The 8,162-nt window shown below is 48.9% G+C and overlaps 1 long non-coding RNA gene across 1 annotated transcript; it reads left to right on the forward strand.

Moving 5' to 3' along the window:
- The first annotated feature begins 1,725 nt into the window (after positions 1 to 1,725).
- LOC125615177 lies at positions 1,726 to 3,522 on the forward strand. The gene is made up of 2 exons (XR_007345724.1): positions 1,726 to 1,939; positions 2,526 to 3,522. It is a non-coding gene; the product is annotated as an uncharacterized LOC125615177 (long non-coding RNA).
- The last annotated feature ends 4,640 nt before the right edge of the window (positions 3,523 to 8,162 follow it).

Genomic DNA, 8,162 nt, shown 5'->3' on the forward strand with positions numbered 1-8,162 from the left:
GCTGACGGTTAGGCTCTTCCTTGGATGCTCTGAGCTTCCCCGTGGCTTACTGAGTGTTAGATAGAGGATGGGTTTGATTGCTGTAATAAAACCCAAAGACTGACAATCCTTAAACAAATGCAAGTTTAATTATTTTGTACTTTAATATCTGAACTGGTAGGGTGCCTCTGCTCTGCTAAGTCACTAGAGACCTAACATCCTTCTAAACCTCAATTTCTACTTGATGGGACAACATGGCTGCTGCTGCACCAGTCCTGTCCTACCTAGGACAGAGAAGAAGAAGGAGAAAGAGCGGGGAGGAAAAGGAGGAGGGGGAGAAGGAGGAGAAGGAGGAGGGATGGGGGAGGAGGAGAGAATATGAGAAGAAGAAAAATGAGAATATGTGCCTTTTCTTTAAGGACATGAACTAGAAGTTATGCATGTCAGTTTGGTTCACATTCCAATGTCTGGACTATAGTCACCAGAGTGTGACAATCCACAAGGAAGGCTGGGGAAAGGAAGGCAGTATTTAACTAAGCAACTATGTACTTAGGTAAAAATTATTTTATCATGTAAGAAAGGGATGGAAGAAATTGGGAAATAGTCAGCACTTCCACTCCTGCAATACACTTCTTGTTTTGCTTTAGTTGGAGGGGATGGATTCTTTGCCTGTGACAGAATGCAGGAAACACAGGTAAAGGCGATGCTAACTTTTCTTGACCATCCTGCAATACAGGCACTTCATACAGCTGTCTCTTTTAATAGTGATTCAATAAAGTCGTTTTGGGCAGGTGAGAAAACTGGGGCTGAGAGAAACAAAGTGATTCACTCACAGTCACAAACCATAAGTGACAGAGCTAGAATGGGAACCCAGATCTCCAGGACTACAAGTTCAACTTATTTCCCTAGAACCACACTTGGGCGGCTCCCCATCTTTTGCTTAAGGCAGGTCCTCACCCCTCTGAGCCTCTCGTGCCACCAGTGCTGGGAACACCCTGGCCACAGTGATTCCTGCTTCTCATTTTCCCTGGGTGTCAGGCCTAACTGTGGGTGGCATGTGCTTCCTTTAGTAATGGCAATACCATGCTCAGTGACACACCTCTGTACTTAGACAGCCTGGCTGTGGCTGTAGCTACACCCTGATCTCATGATTAGAACTTGAGGTTTGGGACACACCCTGCCATCCCTTGGTCATCAACATACTCACAAATAAGACAATAGGATGCTTCCTTCGAGATGTCCCCAGCACAGTTAAGACTTGAAAATGAATATGAAAGCGATGGGCTTAAATCCTGAGACAGAGGTGGGCTTGGCTTAGAGAGAGGCACACGGGATGCAGGGGCCCTAAAAGCCTTTAGAGGCAAGAAGGTGTTTGGTCCATGACCCCTGAAACTGCAATCGTTGGTGTGTCTGTGGGTTCCTCCTGGGATCGGGCCGGGATCTTTTTTTTTTTCTTTTTTTTTTGGTACTAGAGATTGAACTCAATCACGGAGCCATATCCCCAGCCCTATTTTGTATTATACTTAGAGACAGGGTCTTGCTGAGTTGCTTAATTAAGGGACTTGCTGAGTTGCTGAGGCTGGCTTTGAACTCGAAAGGCTCCTGTCTCAGCCTCCCAAGCTGCTGGGATGATATGCATGCAACGCCCAGCTCGGACTGGGATCTTTATCAGACTCTCCAACTGATTATCAGCTTGTGAGATAGAGGCTGGGAACACTGAGGAGGCAAGGGCATGGTCAGGGGGTGGTGACGAGGTGGGCAGGGGAGGAGCTGGCAGGAGAGAGCCTGGAGATGCATGGAGGACAAGGGCCACTGCTCAGAGGACCGCCCGCCTGCTGAGGAGCATGGACTTCAGCCTTAAGGGTCATGGGTGGTTATTGCCTAGGTGGAGTTGCTGCTTCCCGCATGGCCTGTGTCACATAACCCTCAGAGTTCTGGACTGCCTCACGACGTCCTTCAGGTACTGTGAGCACACACTGAACTAGCTTCCTGCAAATGTCACCCCCGAAGCGTTTCTCAGGGGATCTTCCGGGTCTTCAACCTTGAGTAGGAGTTTGCCCAGCAGCCGTCCGAGTGTTTTGGGGCTGTAAGTTGCAGAAATCCCCTGAGTGTGTGGAGAAGGTCTATTGGCAGCTCTCGGGGAGGGATTCTGGATTGACAGCATTTGCCAATGTCTGTGGTGCAAATCCTGCCCCTGTGTCCATTTCCAGCCACCAACATGTTGTCACTGAATATGCCTAATTGGCTTTCATAATCTGGGCAAGTGAGTTCCCGCACACCATGCCCCCCTCCCCAGAGTTATTAAAAGAATGGAGGAGTGTCTCGTGGGGACTAAGACACAGCTGGGCCTGACCATCGGCCTGGAAACAGGAACAAGAGCGCTTCTCAGCCCTGGGCCAACCTCCCCGTCCCTTCTCATTTGCATTCCTCTCTTTTCATTTTCTCCTGTTGACACACATTGGCTTTCTCTGCTCCCCAGTCCATGGAGCAAAAAAAGCACGATTACCAAGAGTTTCCCGGTTTTCATGTCCCTCCTGACAAGGAAGAAGACACACTGAAGTTGGACCTTTCCTGATGCCAGTTTCAAATTCCCTGCAGAAAAGCCCATGGGCTGGGCTTGGGCCAAGAGCGCCATCGGCTGTGACCTGGGCCCAGGAAGTTGTTATGTCGATATGGTGACCAAGCCCTCCGATGCTGACCACGGGGAGGGGCAACGGTGGGCAAAGAGAAGAGCCAGAGGAAAAGGAAGCAAGGACTCAGTGACCAACTCATTAACTATCTCGACAAGCCCAAAGGGGGAGAGATAACCATCTCATAGTCAATCCTACCTCCTCTGGTCTTTTGAACTATCCATTTATGTAGTCACTAATTTGCTCACTTATTTATATCCATTCAGTCATGCATTCGGCATTAACTTGACATTTATTGAATATATATTCTATATTAGAAAGTATTTGGGCCTGAAAATGAAGGGAAAGATGAATAAGGTTTAGTCACTGCCCTTAATAAGTTTGCGATTTGGGAATGAAGCAAACCATCTATAACACAAGGTGACAAAAGCTTTGCAGGAAGTGAGTAAAAGTGCAGGTCCCCAGTGGACTCCAACAGGCCAGGCGGCGGCTCCAAGGTGATCCTCACCTCTGGACCTCACACTCCTGCATGGCCTCTTCTGTACTGTACCTGGTTTGGTCAGCGTGGCTAGTAGAATAAGATGAAGTTATGACATGAAACTTCTGCAATGCTATGAAGGACTGTGGCTTCCACTTTGGGTGTGCTTTCTGTCACTTGGATTCCCCACACTGGAGGAGCCAAGAGCAGACTGAATGGGAAAGGCACACATGGTGAGAACTGAAGCCTTTTGCCAACAGTGAAGCAGCTTGGAGACACTTCACTCAGCCCCAGTCAAGCCTTCAGATGAGACTGCGGCCCTGGCCACTGCTTGACTGTAACCTCATGAGTGAGTCTAGGCCAGAACCGCTCAGCTCAGTCACTCTTTACAAACAGTAGTGAGAGATAATAAATATGTGTTGTTTAAGCTGCAAATTTGGGTGTAACATGCTAACCCTAACCCTAACCCTAACCCTAACATCAATAACTGCTAACACAGGAGGCAATATTCACAGTGGATCTTAAGGATGAATTCACCAAACAGAAACAAAGAAAACCACGAGGATGTTATAGAAACAGCCCAAAGAGCTGAGGCCATGGGCTGTGGCTCAGTAGTGGAGCGCTTGCCTAGCATGTGTGAGGCACTGGGTCCGATTCTCAGCACTGTATATACATAAATGAATAAAATAAAGGTCCACCGACATCTAAAAAAATATTAAAAAAAAAAAAACCTCAGGCCACAAAACGCAGGGCATTAAATGTGGGGCCAGAACATGTGCTGCTTTGGAGGAGACAGCAGATTTGGGTGTAACATGCTACACATCAATAACTGCTAACACAGGAGGCAATATTTAAAATGGGCCAGGCCAGGAGAAGTTCTGTGAGTTCTTTATCCTTTTAGTCAGTTGCTTCAGATATGTTTTAGTACTAGGAAAGCTTGCACAAAAAGCCAAACTAGGGCCTGGGGTAGAGCTCAGTGGTAGAGCACGTGCTTAGCAGGCACAAGGCCCTGGATTCCTTTCCCAGGCACCAAAATAAATAAATGGCCACAGTGTAACAAAATGGGCTCCTCTGGTTGGTGTTAGGTGGGGTGGGGTGGAGCATAAAAGGGTTTTTCCCCTCCTTCCCCCTCCCGACTTGCTTCTATCCACACAGGCCATCCTTGAAAGGGTACACAGCACACTGTGTAGAATGGTGGCCTCCAGGTAGGGGACCTGGTGGTTGAGCGGGCGGGAGGGAGAATCGCCTTTTACTATATTTTCTTCTGAGTTTTTTGAAGTTCACATCATGTGCACTGTTACTAATTCAGAGAAGCAAGCGATATTAATACAACAGGAACAGCAATAGCAAAAGCTCGTCCAGGGAAAAACCCGGAAAGGTGTTTAAATAGGCAGTTCTAGAGTCATATCACACGCAGGACGTTTTCTCGGCTGCTGGGTGTAGAACTGCTAATAAGCCAGCTGAGGAACACAGCACCAATCCACAGACCACTTGGAAGATGCCGGGTATAGGAACTGGGGCCCAGAGTAGAGCGTACGTCCTGGGAACATACCTGAGGTGGAATGGCCAACACCCTTTAAACCACGACTGTCCATCCCACAGGTACTTACTCAGCACAAGTGAATGGATGGAGACAGGAGTGTACCCAGTGGGGCAGCTGACCGAGTTCAAGTACAAGTGTGTCATTCTCAAGCTCTGTGACCTTAGAGAGGCTAGTACTTCTCTGTGCCTCAGCTCTCTCATCTGTGAAATGGGATGCTAATATTAACTCTCATTTTCTGTTTTCGTTTTTCACTTTTTTTTTCCTTGTGGTGCTGGGGATTGAACCCAGGGCCTTGTGCATACGAGGCAAACCTCTACCAAAAGCTATATCCCCAGCCCGTTTTTCACTTTTTATCATAAAATGCTCAAACATGCAGAAAAGTGGAGAATAGTATAATGGACACCCATATTCCACCATCTAGACTTAGCAATTTCCAACATTTTTGCCATATTGCTTCATTTGGTTGTCATTGTCATTAAAATATTTAAAGCATTGACATCATTGAGTTTCACCACTAAATGATTCAGCATGCTCAAAGAAATGACATGTTTTCCTCCAGTAGCCACAATACTGTTATCATGCTGAACAACAGTAACAAAAATTTCTTTACATAACCTAATCCCTAATCCATATTCAGATTTGACTAAAGGTCCCCTGGATGTTTTTTACTGATTACATTTTTCAGGTTGGATTCTGGTCAAGGCCAAAACATGGCTCTCAGAGAGTCTTTGCTGCATGTTTTTGTTGCCAGGGATTGAACCCAGGGTGGCTTAACCACTGAACCACATCCCCAGCCCATTTATTCATTCATTCATTCATTCATTCATTTATTTATTAGAGACAGGGTCTTGCTGAATTGCCTAGGGCTTCACCAAGTTGCTGAGGCTGGTCTTGAATTCCCGATCCTCCTGCTTCAGCCTCCGGAGTCACTGGGATTACAGGCATGCACCACCACTCCTAGTTTTGCTGTATGTATTAAAAGAAACAATCAGCAGCATTTGGATGATTTTCCAGTACACTAGATGCTCTGTGAGCATTGGCTGTCTTAGGCCTTAGGGAGTGAGAGCTTACTCAAAGGGACCCAGGACTCACACAGCTGCAGACATACCAAGGAGAGTAAGAATGATAAGGGGGCGTGAGGAAGAGGAAGCCTAAAAGATCGGGGGTGGTGACCCCAAGAATGGGCAGACGGCTGTCAGGGGAGCTGCTGGCCTAAAGCTTCTGGCTAAGTCCCGACTCTCCTGTGGAAGGTGATTTTCTCAGGTAGGGCCTGCTGGGCAAGCACTGTGTCTCCGGGGAAGGGCTCACGCTACCTGGCCGCCTCTCTGACAGTGTGTGGTGAATGAGGAGCCTCCAGGCGGCTTCCCTGAGGGGTCCCTGGCTGCTGAGTGATCTCAGCCTTGTGATGGAGGTGTCTGTCTGGGTACTGGAGGAAGGCTCTGAGTCTGAGAACTTGGTGGTGCTGCAAAGAAGGACAGCCAGTCACAGCTGGACGCCAGGTCCTTGGCCACAGAGCCTGCTCCTGGGGAATGGCCAGCCCTAGCTCTAGCCTCCCACCCCAACTGCACAGAGAGCTGGCTGCCCAGATCTGCCCTTCCCCCTTCTCCTCCCAGCCCCATGGATCTGTATTGGGTCGGCAGAGAAGACTCTGTCCTCTGCATCTGTGTTGTCCCCCGCTCCACCCCAACACCCAATTCGACATTTCCAGCCCCCATCTTGCCCCTTATCCGAGGGAATCACTTCCCCCCAGGGTAACTAGAAAGGACAGAATACCTAGAGACCAAGTTCTGTCCCCATTTTCCACAATGATTGGTCAGAGCTGAACACATGACCCTCTATGGGCCAATCGGAGCCCATAGGGAAGTCCCCAGAACTTGAGCTGAAACTAGGAAGAAGAAGCATCCTTCACACTGAAGAACCAGCTGGAGCTGATGCCAACCCTTAGGAACTTTAGGCAAAGCCAAGCAAGCAATAAAAACAGTGTGGAGAAAAGCAGAGCCTGGAGATGGAGAGAGGGGACTTCTGACACAGGTTTCAGCATGGTGCTTAATGCACCTGAGTTACCCAGAAAGCACAGCCTGAAGTCCTCTTTGCTACTTCTTTAGGGAAAGCGTCCCCAGACCGCAGGGACGAGGGGCAAGGCCAGTGGGGTGAGAAGCCGCTGCTACCTCTCTAGGCGATGCGGACTTTCAAGACCACCTCTCAAAAGCAACGTGCATTTCACCTTGGGACAGTCCTCTAGGGAGAAAAGGGTTAAGAAGTATCCACTTCTCCTATCTCCCACAGGTCAAAGGTTTGCTTAATGAGTCATTAACTCCCCTCTCCGCCCCCACCTCTGCAGATTAATTCTTTGGGGAGCCTCTGGAACAACTGGAATTTAGTCTTTGGGAGAAGGCTGGAATTAAACAAGTCATTCAAGATGAGGGTTTTTAAAAATCACGAAGGGGGGTCGGAAAAGGCCTAAGAGAGGCGAGTCCAAATGCAGGCCACGAGGAAGAGGTGCGGGTGCGGGCAAGAAAGCGCCACCAGGAAGAGAAAACAGCGGGAAGCCCTGCGGCCACACAGAGCCCCGGGTGCTCTTTTTACTAAGCATTTAGGGTGAGGCCGATCAGTAAGCATTTATAGAGCACCAAGTGTACACGGGAACGTGGCCCCCTATTGTTGGGGTCGCCCCGCTCCTTCACCCTTTCTTTCTGGGAACGGTGCCTTCTTCCTTCCTGCCCCCCAGCCCTCCCCCAACTCGTGGTTACCGTAGGAACAACCTCGGAGGACCGCACCCCTCTGGCCACCGTTGATTGGACTAGAGGTGAACACCTCACCCAGGCTGGACCAATCAGAGTCTCGGCCCCTGGAGACTGGGGAGGTTGGGAGTGAGAGCATTGAGGCTCCCTGCAGGGCTGGACAAGTTGCACGTCGACTCGGGAGATGCTGGCAGGCCGGTTTTCAGCGGAATGGACTAGGAAGCAGGGAGAGACTCTTTTGCAGAGGTGTTAATGAGGCAGACCCAGACGCGAGGAACTGAGAGAGCTTGGTTCCTGGGCGTCCCAGACGTGGCTGCACCCCTGCCCTGGGGCTCTTTGAAACAAAGCCCTCCTTTTGCTTAAACCGCATCCAGTGGGTTTCTGTGTTAGCAACAAGTCCTGACTAATACCTCGCCAAGTGCTCAGGCTTTATTGATGCAGTCTCAACCCTGAAGAAGGTCATAAACCAGCGGGAGAGACTGACATATACACTAAACATTAACTACAGGGGCCCCCCGAGTGCTTCAATAAAGTAGCTCAAAGCAGGGAGATTGTGCAGAGATAAATTAAGATAAGAGATGTAAAAGGGGTTTTGAAAAGTAAAGTGTGCTATCTAAGTCTCCTATGAGTCTCGATTTCATTTCTACTTTTGATTTAATCAGGAACACAGGCACGTTACTTTCAGAATGATGCTATTTTATAAGGCAGTGCTGGCCTGTTATCTGGCGAGGGGTGAATCACCCCAGATTTCATGCTCTTATTTCCTCATCTGTGTTTGGTGAGTGGATGGG

Source organism: Marmota marmota, unplaced genomic scaffold, assembly GCF_001458135.2.
Source record: "Marmota marmota marmota unplaced genomic scaffold, marMar, whole genome shotgun sequence".
Lineage (NCBI taxonomy): Eukaryota > Metazoa > Chordata > Mammalia > Rodentia > Sciuridae > Marmota > Marmota marmota.